This window comes from Anser brachyrhynchus (genome assembly GCF_964034855.1).
Source record: "Anser brachyrhynchus genome assembly, chromosome: 1".
NCBI classification, from domain to species: Eukaryota; Metazoa; Chordata; class Aves; order Anseriformes; family Anatidae; genus Anser; species Anser brachyrhynchus.
The window spans coordinates 159,902,678-159,919,258 of NC_137694.1; the positions used below are offsets into that span (position 1 = coordinate 159,902,678).

The following is a 16,581-nucleotide window of genomic DNA, read 5'->3' on the forward strand; positions in this document are numbered from 1 at the left end:
ATCCCACTTCTTGGCTGGCTTTATTCTAATTCTTAGCAAAGCTATCGGTAAGGCCTGTGGCCACTGTATCTTAGCCTCCTGACAGATTTTGCTTAATTGTCCTTTTAAAGTTTGGTTCATCCTCTCTACTTGACCACTAGATTGAGGCCTCCATGGGGTATGTAAGTTCCAGGTAATTCCTAGTAACCTACTAACCTCCTTAACCACATTGGCAATGAAATGTGGTCCCCTGTCTGAAGAAATACCCAATGGTACACCAAATCTAGGGACTATTTCCCGTAGTAACCATTTTACCGTTTCTTTAGCTTGGTTGGTGCGACAGGGAAGGTCCTCCGGCCATCCTGAAAAAGTATCAACCCCTACCAATAGGTATTTATAACCTCTTGCTTTAGGCAGTTCCACGAAGTCTATTTGCCAGTAATCTCCAGGCTCTGTCCCAGCCCTAGTTCTTCCCATCTCAGCATGTTTCCTTGCTACCGGATTATTCTTTAAGCAAAGCTCACATTTTGACATTACTGACTTTGCCATTGTTAACATGTGTACCGAGATGACACCTCGTTTCAAATAGGTCACCATTGCTCCTGCACCCCAGTGACATTCATTATGTTTTATTTGTAAGATTTCTCGCATTACTATAGGAGGCACTATAAGTTGTCCTGTCGCAGTCGCATACCAGCCGTCAGGATTCTTCTGGGCCTTCATCAAATTTGCAAGTCTCTCATCTTCTGCGGAATACCTTGGGTTTTTAGGTAATTTGAAACAAGAGAGGCCTACCTTCGATGGAATTAGAGCCATTACTTTCCGTACTTCACGCGCGACCTTCCGGGCCGTCAAATCTGCCAGTCTGTTACCTTCTGCAATCTCTGACACCCCTCCTTGATGGGCTTTACAGTGCATTATGGCCACCTGTTGGGGTTTCTGTACAGCTGTTATTAATTTCAATATTTCTTCCTGGTATTTTATATTAGTCCCTTGTGAGGATAGCATTCCCCTTTCTTTCCATAATGCCCCATGTACATGGACTACCCCGAATGCATATTTTGAATCTGTCCAAATATTCACATTCTTACCCTCGCTTAGTTCCAGGGCTCGCGTCAGGGCGACTATTTCTGCTCGTTGGGCTGAAGTCCCCGGAGGTAGGGAATTTGCCTCAATCACTACCTTTGATGTAGTTACCGTGTATCCTGCATAACGAGTCCCATTTTCCACAAAGCTGCTTCCATCCGTGAAAAGTTCCCAATCCGGTCTCCCCAGAGGCTGATCCTTTAAGTCTGTTCTGCTGGCATAGGTATGTTCGATGATCTCCACGCAATCATGACTGAGGTCTCCTTCCTCCGCAGTTGTTCCTAGAAACACTGCTGGGTTCAATAGGTTAGTAGTTCTTAAGATTCATTCGGCTGGGCGATAGCCAATGGCCCCCCTTTTGCCTATATTAAAAGGACTGTGGCTGCCACGGCCCTTAAACACGAGGGCCATCCGGCGCTTACCGCATCCAATTGTTTAGAAAAATACCCCACAGGTCTTTTCCAGCTCCCAAGTCGCTGGGTCAGTACTCCTAATGCCAATCGTTGTCTCTCATGCACAAACAGCTGAAAGTCCCAAGGCAGGCGCCTTTATCAGGGCTTCTTTTAATTTCTTAAAGGCCTCTTGTTGTGGCTTTCCCCAGGTAAATGTACAGGCCTTTTGGGTTTCATAGAGGGGCTTTGCTATGAGTCCATAGTCCATTACCCACAGTCTACACCACCCGGCCATACCTAGGAAAGCCCGTAGTTCGTGCAGATTTCGCGGCTCGGGGATTTCACAAATAGCTTGTATTCGGTTAACTCCCAATTTTCTTTGTCCTTGAGAAATTTCACATCCCAAATAAATTACTGTTGTGCACGCGATTTGTGCCTTTTGTTTAGAAACCTTGTACCCATTTAGTCCCAATTGATTCAAAATATCAATAGTTACCTGAATACATTCTGACTCTCCTTCGGTAGCTATTAATATATCGTCCGCATATTGTAGCAGCAGGTATCGGTCCTTTGGTACCTGAATCTGTTCTTGGTTAATCCCGTCTTCTATTTCTTTAGCTAGTTGACTGCCGAAGAGGGTCGGGCTATTCTTGAATCCTTGAGGCAACCTTGTCCAGGTTAGTTGCATCTTTCGTCCGTTCCGTGGATTTTCCCATTCAAAAGCAAAAAGCTTTCTACTTTCCTTGTCAATGGGTATGCAGAAGAAGGCGTCTTTTAAATCAATTACCGTAAACCACTTATATTTCTCTTTTACAGATGTTAACAATGTATAAGGATTAGCCACCACTGGGTGTATATCTTTTGTTATTTCGTTTATTGCCCTAAGGTCCTGCACTAGCCTGTATTCCCCATTAGGTTTCTTTACTTGGAAAATTGGGGTATTATATTCAGATTTGCATTCCTCCAGAATGTGGTAGCTAAGAAATTTATCTATAATCTTTACTATTCCTAGCCTAGCTTCTAGCTTCAATGGGTACTGTTTAATCCGTACCGGTCGGGCCCCTTCCTTAAGTTCAATTTTTACTGGCTGGGCTACTTTTGATTTTCCAGGCACGTCCGTTTCCCAAATTGCAGGCATTACTGCATTTTCTACCTCTTTTGGGATATGAGGAACAGCCTTCTCTTTAATCATTAATATTTGTCCCACTTTTGATTCCGGGATTCTCATAATCAATTCTCCATCTTCAAACATTATAGTTTAGTTAGCAAATCCCGTCCCAAAAGAGGAATAGGGCATTCTGGTACATATAAAAATTCATGCGTAATTTCTTTACCTCCAAACTGTAAATCAAGGGGTTGTAAGAACGGCCGTATTTCCTCCTTCCCGGTGGCACCTACAATAGTAGTTTTCTTTTCCCCTATTTTACCACTTAATCTATTGAGCACTGAATATGTGGCCCCTGTATCAATTAAAAATTTTACTTCCTTATTTCCTATTTGAATTTTTTTACCAAGGGCTCTTTAGTTTCTTTCAATCTCTCTAAAAAGGCGGAAGGTGATTCCGCTTTTTCTTGCCTGACATTATACAATTTTGACCAATTTATGGTCCGGGGCATGGCATTCTGTACCCCAATCTTGATATCTCTTCAGCCTCCTTATTCCATCCCCTGTGTTATAATCCCATTGGGGATCCTCAGTGGGGAAGTTTTGATCTAGATTTCCAAGCACTAATCCATTTCATATATCTTCTCGGGCTCTCTCTCTGGCTGCCCGCAATACCATGTCTTTTCTGTCGAGTCCATCAAAGTATCCAGGATCACCTGGAGATCATTCCAGTCGGGATTTTGGGTTTTAATTATCATTTTCATTACCCTGGCTACTTTATCTGGGTTTTCCCTGTAGGTGCCGGCTGCTTGTTTCCATATCATTAAGTCCCCAGCTGAAAAAGGCACCTTGACATATACCGGTCCTTCTGTCCCCACTCCTTGCCTGAGGGGAGCGATTATTTTCCCTCCCTGTTCATTTATAGTTTCTCCTGCCCTTCGCTGTTGCCGGGTCCTATGTGACACGGGGAGACTAAAATCGGGGATTCTCCATCACTACTGCTATCTTCCTTTTCTCTTTTCCCTCCCTGTCCTGGCTCTTCCGGCGGAGCCGACGGCGCAACTTCCAGATCAATATTTCCATCATTATATTATTATATTATATTATTATATACATTATTATATTATTATATACATTATTATATTATTATATTATATTATTTCCCATAATGCTTATTATTCTCTATTGCCTGATGCTGTATACAGTGTCCCTCCTTAGTACATGCACAACAACGTTCCTCAGTTTAAACTTCAAGCACCATTATTCCACAAGCATGCTGCCATTCAGGCTTTCGGCGCAAATAAAAGAATAATTCCACATATGGCAGTTCATCATATTTTCCTTCCCACTTACAAAATAGCATTAATTGTAAAATTGTATTATATTGCAATGTTCCATTCTCAGGCCAAGTTTCTTGGTCCTCTAGTTTATACTGTGGCCACCAAATATTACAATAATCAATCAGCTTTCCTTTCCGCATTTCTTGACCAAAACCTCCCTCTTTCCAGTGTGCTAGCAAACACCCCAGCGGGGATGTCCGCGGGATAGGTACATCTTTTCCCAGAATTTCTTTAATCTTTTTCATTTTGAGCTTATGATACGGACCCAAAAGCTGCCGGAGCAGCAACACACTCTCCCGAAAGCTGCCGAAGCAGCAACACACTCTCCCGAAAGCTGCCGGAGCAGCAACACACTCTTCCGAAAGCTGCCGGAGCAGCAACACACTCTCCCGAAAGCTGCCGGAGCAGCAACACACTCTCCCGAAAGCTGCCGGAGCAGCAACACACTCTCCCGAAAGCTGCAGCAACAACACACTCTCCCGAAAGCTGCCGGAGCAACAACACACTCTCCCGAAAGCTGCAGCAACACACTCTCCCGAAAGCTGCTGGAGCAACAACACACTCTCCCGAAAGCTGCTGGAGCAACAACACACTCTCCCGAAAGCTGCCGGAGCAACAACACACTCTCCTGAAAGCTGCAGCAACACACTCTCCCGAAAGCTGCTGGAGCAACAACACACTCTCCCGAAAGCTGCCGGAGCAACAACACACTCTCCCGAAAGCTGCCGGAGCAACAACACACTCTCCCGAAAGCTGCAGCAACACACTCTCCCGAAAGCTGCCGGAGCAGCAACACACTCTTCCGAAAGGTGCCGGAGCAACAACACACTCTCCCGAAAGCTGCCGGAGCAACAACACACTCTCCCGAAAGCTGCAGCAACACACTCTCCCGAAAGCTGCCGGAGCAGCAACACACTCTCCCGAAAGCTGCCGGAGCAGCAACACACTCTTCCGAAAGCTGCCGGAGCAACAACACACTCTCCCGAAAGCTGCAGCAACACACTCTCCCGAAAGCTACAGTAACACACTCTCCCGAAAGCTGCTGGAGCAACAACACACTCTCCCGAAAGCTACCGGAGCAACAACACACTTTCCCGAAAGCTGCAGCAACACACTCTCCCGAAAGCTGCTGGAGCAACAACACACTCTCCCGAAAGCTGCAGCAACACACTCTCCCGAAAGCTGCTGGAGCAACAACACACTCTCCCGAAAGCTGCCGGAGCAACAACACACTCTCCCGAAAGCTGCAGCAACACACTCTCCCGAAAGCTGCCGGAGCAGCAACAGCACACTTTCCAGAAGCTGCCGGAGCAGCAGTGTGCTTTCCCAAAAGCTGCCGGAGCAGCAGCGTGCTTTTCGCTAAAAAGCTGCCGGAGCAGCAGCAGCACGCTTTCTACATACCAATAATACCTGGTGCTGACCCTTCAGCACAAACCAATACAGTTACCAATGCCGAACCTGCAGAGCTTTCGCTCTGTCTAACGGACGGCGCCTAGGCTTACCCCGGGAGCTCCCTGCCCAACCGAGCGTGGCTTTCGCCGCGTCTGACCGGCAGGCTTTCCCAACCAAATCGGTACCGAATACCCAAAGTTGAAAGCACCTTTGCTTACCACTCCAGTGGTACGTCGTGAGCAGCGGAGGTCGGTCGTGGTCGACTGCTCCCCGAGAATCCCTCGGTGCCGGCTGGAGCGAAACCGAGACACGATCCGCCTCAGCAGTGCCCACGCTGTCCCATCTGGGTCGCCAAAATGTTAGCGTAGCAACCACATAACCACCAAGTGATTATATGAAGGTGCTTTATTCAGCGCTGGAAGCCGGGGCAGGTGCCCAAATCTGGCTTCAAGTCCCGTTACTTCCCAGCCGTTATTTATACATACAATATTGCGTCAGGTATACATATTCATTACAGGTTGCAACATCAGCCTCGCTTTTCATTCTAATTAGCTCCCCTCCCCTTTGCACATGCGTGGCGCACTCTGGTGGTCGTCCAGGTGGTCGTCCAGATGAAGTAAGGAGTCTTCCTCTCCGCTAAACTCTTTCACCTTTCTCACTCGACGCATGCTCCCTCCGCTCCTTGGTTCTGCTTCAACTCATTTCATCATCTCCAGGCCCTTATCCAAGGTCAGGTTGTACCTGTTCCCTCCCAGGGTTCCCCTTCAACGATTCCTTTAAATGTTCAATGTACTCCCTAGGTTTCCAGTATACATAGATTACTTGATAATGTAAGTACATTTAATAATATTTAATTATACCGTATGATCCATCACCTGAGAAACATTAATAGAACATCCATTCGATTCTCCCCAACACTAACACCAAGAGGAGCTGGCAGTATTTGCCACATGATGAGCAGTGCATACTCCAACAGATTGCTTCATAAGCATCATTTGACATGTCTTGAGCAATCTAGAATGTTTAGTTAATGCTTAATTATCGCATGAGGTTTTTCATCTGTGACATGTAATTCATTAGAGAAACATTCTGCCTTCAAGTATTTATGCGTGTTTCTGTTGATTTGGTTTTGGCATGTTTTTCTGATACTGTCCTTTGATCTATAGTGTTTATAATACACATATTCCCCTTCTGATGCAAAACGAAATCAATCACCATAATAGACGTAATATAGTACTGGCAACCCAATGTTATACAAGCATAAATGTACTTTTTATATACTTCTCTGATTCTATTTTTTATTTTAATAAGCATAAATTAGCTTATTCATATGTAATTCATTACAGTTCATTGATATATTATCTAAACAATTTTATTTAGCCGCACCTTGAGTACTGTGTTCAGTTTTGGGCCCCTCGCTACAGGAAGGACATGGACGTGCTCGAGCGAGTCCAGAGAAGGGCGACCAAGCTGGTGAGGGGTCTGGAGTACAAGTCTTACGAGGAGCGGCTGAGGGAGCTGGGGTTGTTCAGCCTGGAGAAGAGGAGGCTCAGGGGCGACCTTATCGCTCTCTACAGTTACCTTAAAGGTAACTTTTTTCTTGGTGGGAGCTGTTTTAATACAGAACACAGGTCTACATGACCTCGATGTCATCTCCGAGCCATATGTACAGTGTTCCTCAATATTGTTCAGATCAACCTGCAAAACTTCATACCTATTGTGTATGGGAAGGTGGGGAAGTCCCTGAGGGGACACGCATGTTTGGCCAGGCAGGGACTTATTGCCTATCCCCTTAAGCTCTAGGTCAGTGCTTTCAGCTGGGTGGAGAGAGAACAGGGAAACCCCCCTATTGAGCTTCCCTTCTGCCTGCTAGGCCTGTCTCAGGGAGGGTAGGAAGAGACTCCAGTAGTCTATCTGCCTCTCAGACTCCCACATGCTCCTCAGCCTATTCACCTCTTCCAGGAGGTCTGTCACTAGGTGGAGGTGTGCCTCCAACCTGGGTGCACCTCCCACAGGTGTGCTCACTCCTGCAGTCCTGAACTGGTATTCGAGGTGGGGGTTGGTCTGTTCTCCTACGTGCCTGGTGACAGGACGAGGGGGAATGGGCGAAAGTTGCGACAGGGGAGTTTTAGGTTGGATGTTAGGAAGTACTTCTTTACCGAAAGGGTTATTAAGCATTGGAACGGGCTGCCCAGGGAGGTGGTGGAGTCACCATCCCTGGAGGTCTTTAAAAGACGTTTAGATGTAGAGCTTAGCGATATGGTTTAGTGGAGTACTTAGTGTTAGGTCGGAGGTTGGACTCGATGATCTTGAGGTCTCTTCCAACCTAGAAATCTGTGATACTGTGTGATTTATTTATTTATTTATTTTTTAATACAACATATTACAGAGAATCTTACAGCACTCAGTCATTGAAGCTTTCCTATGATTTTGTAAGCTTTCTTAGACTTTGGCTTGTACTTTCAAATACTCCATTTGTTAAATCCATCAGTATTTCATTGTCCTTATAAGGAGTATAAGCATTTAGTATAAGCATTTTACCTATCATAAGAGCCTTCCTTTTTATCAATATGCCGTAAAGGGAGAACGACATTCTTAAACCATTCCAGATTTGGAAACATTGTTGATCATTCAATTCACTTATATTTCATCTCTGTATTCTGCCTCATCTAATTTGTCTACCTGCACTGGAATTTATGCAGGTAGAGCATAATATTCCAAGTGAGGTAATGTATTGTTTGTAGGCTAGAGTTAATATTTTTGTACATAGGCAAACTGATGCAGTTAGAAAAAAAAGGAGAAAGCTAAATACAAGTTGTAAACAATTCCTCTATTTTTTTTTACATATATGTTTGAGTAGACAATCTGTGATAGCAAAGACTGTTAGTACTAGTGTCATGTAGGGAATATTACAGGGAAGAGAAGACAGAGAGAGATGATAAATGTAGTTAACTTCATAAGGGAGGGAGTGAATGTGGAGAGTGAACAACAGGAACCCAGCTGAGAACCATCAACTTCCATGGTATGAATTACTTAATTCCTTAATAATCAGGCCCTAAATGCCATAACCATTCGTTCTGGGGACCAGTCAGAATCAATTGAGAATGAAAGGCGAAATGTCTTCAGTCCACAGTATCAGGAGTCACTTTTTTGCTTCTAATTTTCCTGTTCTTTCTTGAAGTAAGTAGCACAGGATAGAAACCAGTCTAACTGCATTAGAATTTAAGCAATGTCTATCCTAAATCTTAAATATCATTGTATTCTCTTAATTTGTCCCAAATGTTTCCCAGATACACATTTTTCTTTTTTTTTTCTTTTTTTTTTTTTGCTTATGCCTAATCATTGCCTCTCTATTCAGAGTAAGGTACTTGGTAGGTGTCTTTTGAAAAGAAGATTATATGGCATTCTTTGAAGGTGTAGAAACTGTGGGTTTCCTGTTGCAGGTGAAGGATTAAAATATGTCTGCTGAGTGGATTTAGTCATTGCATCATTTAATTTGGAGTTATGTAAGAAGCTAAAATCCCTTTAGAATTTAATTATATCTTTGAACATTGTAGTTTTGTATGCATAAAATTTAAGTGTGGAATTTGTCTTTCTTACAAACACGTTTGAATGTGTTAGCATTAAAAATTACAAGTGTATGTTGATACACAATTTTGGAAAATGAATTTTAGGAACATGTAAATGGAACAGTTGTCACTTTGATGCAACTGGTGCCAATGTTCAGAGGGAAGAAAATATGGTAATTCCAAAAACCTTTTATTTCCTTTTTGTCTACAGGAAATTTCTTTCCCTATGACATTGAAAAATACATCTCTCCTTTATGACTTTTCACCTACATCCAGGTGTATCTGGAATCTGTTATCTTTCCTTCTTCATTCTACACTTGACCCTTTTTCTTTATATATATATATATATATATATAAAGAATAAGAATAATATATATGTATGTATATGTATATATATATGTATATATATTTATGTATATAAGCCTTATTCTTTGGGGTCTTAGTAAGGATTGTGAAGAGGAACACAGAATCAGCATATTGCTGATACTAATCCTTCTATGTAGTCTTTGCAACCCAGCCTGAGGTTGGTTTTGTTTTGTTTTTTTTTTTCCCCTTTTCAGTTATGGTGGAAATGACTATATACCAAAGAACTGCATGAAATTTAAGGAGTACACATATATTTGGAACCTGAAGTGCTGACAAGTTATTTTTATTTGTGGAAATGGGCCAAGAGAGGAAAGATGTCCAGAGACATAAAAAAGAGTATTGTATTTTGCCAAGCATATGGATCTTTAGAGAAACTAGGAGACACTTAATTTTGTCAAAGACAGCATTCTTCTTCCAGTCAGCACTGAGACAGTGGCTCGCTGGGAGACAGTACAGCTGTGTCCTTGAGACATAATTCTAACAGCTGTGGACATGGTTAGCAGAGCTACACTGGGGAATATATGCTAATTCCATAGTTCAGAAAATAAAACTCTTCATATTCCTCTCCTCTTATAACAAAGATACAGATTCAGATTTGGAAAAATCAAAAAGCTTTACTTTGCCTAAGTTTCTTTGCAGAATTGAAACTCAGAATAAAGCTGGAGCTTTGTCTTTGAACAAACATAGAACCATAAGAAGCAATTTGTTTTCCTATACTTTCTTTTAACTATATACATATTGCCTTTATTTTAGTTGAGAATATGTAGCTTGAATCTCTGGTTGCCCCTTCTTATGCAACTCGTCTGCTTAGTCAAGATAACTAAAAACTGTCAGTATAGAAACACTTAATTTGTCTGGTCTAAATAAAAGTCTACAGGAGAGAGAGGTGTTAGCAGGTGAATTCTTTAATAAATTTTCATCCCTGATTACTTGAATTATTAGCTTCACTCTCCACTTCCATGTGTTTTTGTTGTTGTTTGTTTTGTTTTTTAAATATCTTCTTCCTAGACAACACCGTATTTTATTTTCTGTTTCAACTCAGACTGTGCAGAAGTGGGTACAGGGGAATAAAGTTCAATCAGCTTGCAAAGGTGGCTTCAAGCAGCTACCAAAGGCTTCCTCATCCCTGATTAAGGATAAATATGAAGGAATTCAAACAGCAAGTCTGAGAAACTGAAATACAACTTTTCAGTTGCTTAATTTTCACTAAGCTTTGAGGTCCTTTTATTTGTGACCTTATTTTGTAGGACAGTAGATTCTGTACATACTCTACTATAGTACAGTAAATACTCCATCATATAGGTATTCAGCTTCAGTTTCTATGCCACCTTGTACAGAGTGTTTCATGTAGGTAGTGACTCAGTATAGTACACTTTCAAACTTGAAGAAAACTTTTGCATAGCAGTTGGAATACTTAGCAGTGAGTACAAATCTTGGTTCAGAAAGTACTTATGTATTTTAGCAAGCAGACTTTTATATCTCATTTTATGTCAGACAGGCAAGGTGTTATTCCAAAGTGTGTGACTTTGCATTCTTTCCTATGACTTTTTAGCCTATTTAGAGTCCTCAAAGCTATCTGTTTTTGATGCATTGAGTTTCTACATTTCCTGTATTGATTTTTGGACAGTACTTTAAAACTTTTACTAAGTGCTGAATTTCTAGTTGTCAGGTCTAGAAGACTGCTTTTCTTTGTGATCATTATAATTTCCTTTGTACTTTGCTCTGTTTGCCTGTCAGATCACAGTTGCATACCGAAGAGGAAAAGAGATGTGATGAGTTTTCTGTGGTGAAGAATGAGAACAAAGAAGAGAAGACAACACATCTTGCTCAACTCAGTAAGTTATTAAATAAGTATTCTATTGCATAATATTTTAGAAGAGGAAAACATTCATTTCATGCCTATACAGATGACAAAAAAAATGTTTTTATTCTTTCAGTGCTTATTGAAGCTTGTTTTTTCCTCAGATATATAAGGAATATTTTTGTAGACTTTTTACAAAGATGAAGTGTATCACCCAAAATACACAGGCTAAATGTGGTGCTATACCTGAACTGTTTTTTGTTCTTGAACTTTTATCCAATCTACAACAGCATTTCTTTGATGACTGTGTTCAAAATTGCCCTTACATTTAAGTAAACCAGTTATAATAAATTTGTTATTTACAATGAAAGACACTGAATGCTTAATGGAAAACTAGTTGTCACAGATGTTTAAAATTCTGTTAAAAATACAATGTAACTGTATGAAGTTATATGTTAAAAATTGTATTGTAAGATCTATAAAAATTCATTAAAATGCTATCTGTGCAATGATGGTATGTTCTTTGAGACAGAAGAGTTGATTCTCAAAGACATAGATACTGGAATTCTTTTAATTAGCTTAGTTGCTTCACCTTTTAAAGCATTATTATATTTCTGTACATTTCTTCCCTGAACTGTGAATCATGGTGTGTACAGATTTCAAGGATAGCAGCAAGTGACCTAACTCTGAAATAAGAAGTTCAATTTATCTTGTACAGCTAATTGTACAGAAATGGGTTTAATTAGCCTAGATAGAGCCCCTTGCCAAGGGAAGCACGCTGTCTTTGTTGACCCAGGCAAGTACCTCTGTTTCACGTTGTGGAACACTAATCCAGTTGCTGAAGGTTGCTCAGTGGATAAGAGAAACAGCACTGTATAGTGTGTTGCTCTTAGAAGCACAAAAATATTTCTAGGTAACTCCTCAAGTACAGTTGTATCATAACATAAAAATAAAACACATTAATTGAACTTGTAATATGTTTTCTACCTGAATCATTACCTGACTAACAATGCTATTTCTACAGAATGCAAAATCTTTTGCTATTGCCTCTATTTCCCAATTTAGGAAGGAAGGGAGGAAGGGAAAGTTTTTTTTCTCTGCTTCGTTGTTTTATCCATTTTCCTCAATACTACAGAAAGCACAGGAAGAAGTCATGTCCTGAAGGTCACTTTGTACCAAAACAACTTAAAAATAATAAAAACATTCAATAGACTAACACATGTTCTTTAAAATTTAAAGTAAATACAATTTCAAATGCATACTATAATATATTCAAAAGAGCCCCATTGGTAAGGGGCTCGGTCTAGGCTAATGAAACCTGTTTCTGTACAATTAGCTGTACAAGATAAATAGAAATATATTCTATTTCATAATTTATTCTTTTATTACAAAGTTTTATCACTTACTGACACCCTTATTTTTTATTAATCAGTTCCAGTTTTCATTGGAACATGAACATATAGAATATCCTATCATTATTTAAATGTTACAATTAAGACTTGTAGTCAGTGGAGTATTATAAAAATATAAACAAATAGTATTTAAAATGTTTAATCACTTACGTATAGTAATGTGGATTTAATTATTCAATTCAAGTTTGATTACTTTCTTGAATAAAAGTAGTTTGGGGCTAAGCCTTTTGTACACATACAAATTGATAGCAGGTAAAAAGACCAAATAAAGAATAATGACTTTATCTGACAAGCACTTAATAGGTTGTAATGTTTCATAAAATTTTGGAGGCACTTAAGTCCCAGAGTAACCTTTTACATAATACGAATATAAATAAACATTCATTTCAGTATTTCCTACATTATTTTAAAAGCTTAGCAGTAAATGGAACAATAAATAATAGGTGTTTATGATTTAGTTTACAGTGAAAATGTATATTAGCCTAAAAAAGTCCTAAATTATAATGATATCTTACTATTGATTATTTCAAACGTCTCTTAGGAAGCCCAGAACACTTTCTTACTTCTTTCTGGAAGCTCAAAACTTTCTGCCCTCTGACTCTTCTGAGAGTGGACAATAAAAATAGCAGGCCCATGTGCTCTCCAGTGCTACCCTGCAGTTTCTGTACTTTTATCACCCAACCCACAGCTTGTGGGCACACATGCATGTGGGAGGGAGTGACATATACCTGGCTCTCATACAGTCATTCATGAAATGGGAAATGCAATTTCGGACTAATGCGATGTAGTGCACTTACCTGACAAGAAGTCAATTCTATAAACTTGCTATCTGAACTGCAAATGACACTGATTGTTTATGTGTTCTTTTTTAAAATGTATTTTATCTTCTTATGTTTTGGAAGAGAAACAGCATATACTTCTAATTCTCATGCTGGAGCGAAGTTGAAAAAAGAGGACGCAGCATATCAATTTATTAAAGCAGTACGCTTTAAAATGGAGTAGAACTGCAATGGATTATTTTTCTAAATTCAGTAAACTAGACTATTGTTACATATAGTAATATGATATAAATTTCAAAGAATATCAGATTTTAAAATATAGTTCTTCTAGATACTTTGACCCTTATGTTTATCCATAAAAGTACAGATTTATTTTTATTTAAGCTGACATGCAGTTTTCCTTTTCATGAATAAAAATAGGAAAAACAAAGAAAGAATGAAAGGGAAAAAAAAAAAAGAAAGGAGGAAACTTATTTACTATTCAATATCTACTCTTCAGTTAAGGATAGCAAAAATTCCAAATATATCTGTATTTTTAAATTTGAAACTCTGCTGCTTTGTTATCTGTTATCTACATAGGTGACCATGTGTTCTCTGATTTAACCTCAAAAAACTGAGATCATTCCACATGAGTAGCCATAGCTGAAGATGATAAAGAATTGCACAGCTGGCATCACAGGCAGTTTTTCACTCTGGGTCATTCAGTCTTGTTATGGAAGAGGAGATTAAACATTTTGAACAAGAGAATTAGAATTCGGCTCTGAATGTGCAGTGTTGCACATGATAAATGGTCTGTAAGCCAAGCATGCCACTTGTGTTGTAGAATTCTTTGATAGAAACGGTAGGCTAAATACTTAATTTATTCATAAATTCACCCTTAATTCAACAGTATTCTGGATGTTCAAGGTCTGTTACATCCACATAGTGTTTCACTGAAGCCAGAAGCTTCTGTATGGCTACAACACCCTATCTGTGAGTAATAAATGGAAGTGCTGGAAGTTTGAATGGTTTTGGATGCCATATCTCCTTGTCCTATCTCTTTTCATTAAACGTTTCTCTATCCAAAATACAACTTCAACAACTGTTTCTGATCTTTTAATCAGAAAAGGAGTACTAAAGTACAAAAAATAACTACATCACTACTGTTCCATACAACTGTTTCATTCTGTGGAAGAATGATCCTCTTCTATCTCTGGCAAGGGAACTTGAAGTTTTGCAGTCTTTTACATCACATTTACTTCAAAACAGAAATAGAAAGATATTAAAAAAAAAAAAAAAAAGAAGAAAGAAGAAAGAAAAAAGAGTAAAAAAAGGGAAAGCAAAATGAGGAAAGACAACGTTAATGATATTCAGAAAAGATGTGGAGATAGAAAGATGGGTGCAATGGAGAATGGATCAACAAGCACAAAAGGAAGAACAAGTAATGCTGGAAATAACTAAAAGAAGATTCAGTTTGGACAGAAAGTACAAACAGAGGAAATATAAGGAAAACATACATATTGAGGAAAATGAAAAGTGGTGCTTTTAAAAGTGACTATATTCAGAGCACAACCAAACTACTTTTCATGTATATACATTTCTTATGCTTTCAACAAAATCAAGATAAAGCCTAACTTTAATCAAATAAATTAGATATTTGGATATATCACATAAATCTTTCATTTGTCAGTAGAAGATTTTGATCGTAAAAAAATACACAGAAAATGTGTACATATCATGAATTGCATATTAGAAAATAAATAAATAAATAAACAAACTGATTTCCAAGGCTTGCTTCTGATTGAAATCTGTAGAAACATGTCATGAGTTAGTTTTTGTATGGTTTGGCTCAGGTTCAAGGTTGTGAGACTGAACACTGCATGGGAGATTTCATTTAAAACATGTTGAAATCAATGCACTTTTTAATTGAACAAGGACTACAAAAAGACATATTTTCTATACATTTACTCCCTCATGCCTGATTTTTATTTTATTATTATTATTTATTTATTCATTCATTTTTAAAGAGATGTCTGAAATCATGACGGGCTAGAGACTGCTCCACTCTGGTGCTGCAGAATTTGTCCCAGAGGCATACCTTGAGCTTTTCTCCAGTCCTCACCTACCTTTTAGTCCAGTGTTTCTGTTACATCTGTCTATACATTTACCACCTCCTGTGACTGGAAGGGCGTTGTCCCTTCCATTATCCCTTTTTTTCCTGTGCTACCCAGGAGACTTGCAGTCCTCATGGATGATTTTTTTTTTTTTTTAATTTGTTATTCTGTCAGCAGTCAATTCCACATTGTGCAATGTAGACCTGTATAAACATAATCAAACAAGCTCCAAACTGGGATATCAAAGCTCGTTACCTTGGACTCAATATTGTGCAGACAACGTATATGATTTCCAGGTCCAGAGCTGTCATTTTTTAAAAAGCACTGTATTAGGTCTTATAGAAGTAAGACTTTATTCAGAACTGTCTTAGGTGTTGTTAATATAGTATTGCACTGAATAGTAGGTAAACATTTTAGAGGAAGCCATTATAGGTTACATATTACAACTACAGCTGATATGCAAAGTTCTAGTGGTTCTTCATAATCTCCAAAAATCAAAATCATCACCAAAAAAAAAATATCTCAGAATTGAGTTACAGAACTGAAAATCCACTCAGATTGTTAACAAGTCTTAAGGTCTGAATTTTATTCAAGGTTCCCATTATCATCAATATGTTGTTGAAGGTTTTTCATAAAACAGGATTTCTTGAATCACAGTAAAAGGTGATACAGGAATATACAAACTGAAATCAACATGAAGATGCTGACTGTGTACTGAATCTTGCAAAATGTGAGTATAAAAAGTATTTAAAGACAAATCATCCTGCGTTACACCATGCTAAAAAATCATAAAATAAATCCACCAAATACAAGGCACCAGTCAACATTAACACTAATGATACCTGTCAATGTTTCCAGGAAAAATCAGACATGAGATATGGGAGTAGCATTCTGTTTGACAGCACTCACAACAGTACTATAGCAATACTGCTATTACCTACACATTTGTAAGACTAGTCTACTTGGCACAGATTAGTGTCTGCTTACAAATATACATGAAGAAGAAAAAGTGTTTATAAATAACATCACACTCAGCCAGGGATTTAGTCTTGTAATTTAGTTTAGTAGTTAAATGCTCTTGTTCTAGTTAGTTAATAAAACATCACATTCAAGATTTGAATCAGCAACCTTCCTTACATAGAAAGAAACCAGTGCATGAAGTAAGGAAATAGTGATACACAAAAGTTTATGTCTCATGACAGATCTTTGATTTATAGCAGATAATTCAGTAAAGAAACTTAACATACCAACACCAGAAAATAACAAAA

At 39.0% G+C, this 16,581-nt stretch overlaps 1 long non-coding RNA gene across 1 annotated transcript; it reads left to right on the forward strand.

The window, feature by feature from the left end:
- Positions 1 to 7,925: 7,925 nt before the first annotated feature.
- LOC308188351 lies at positions 7,926 to 14,951 on the forward strand. The gene is made up of 3 exons (XR_013945436.1): positions 7,926 to 8,473; positions 10,966 to 11,063; positions 13,800 to 14,951. It is a non-coding gene; the product is annotated as an uncharacterized lncRNA (long non-coding RNA).
- The last annotated feature ends 1,630 nt before the right edge of the window (positions 14,952 to 16,581 follow it).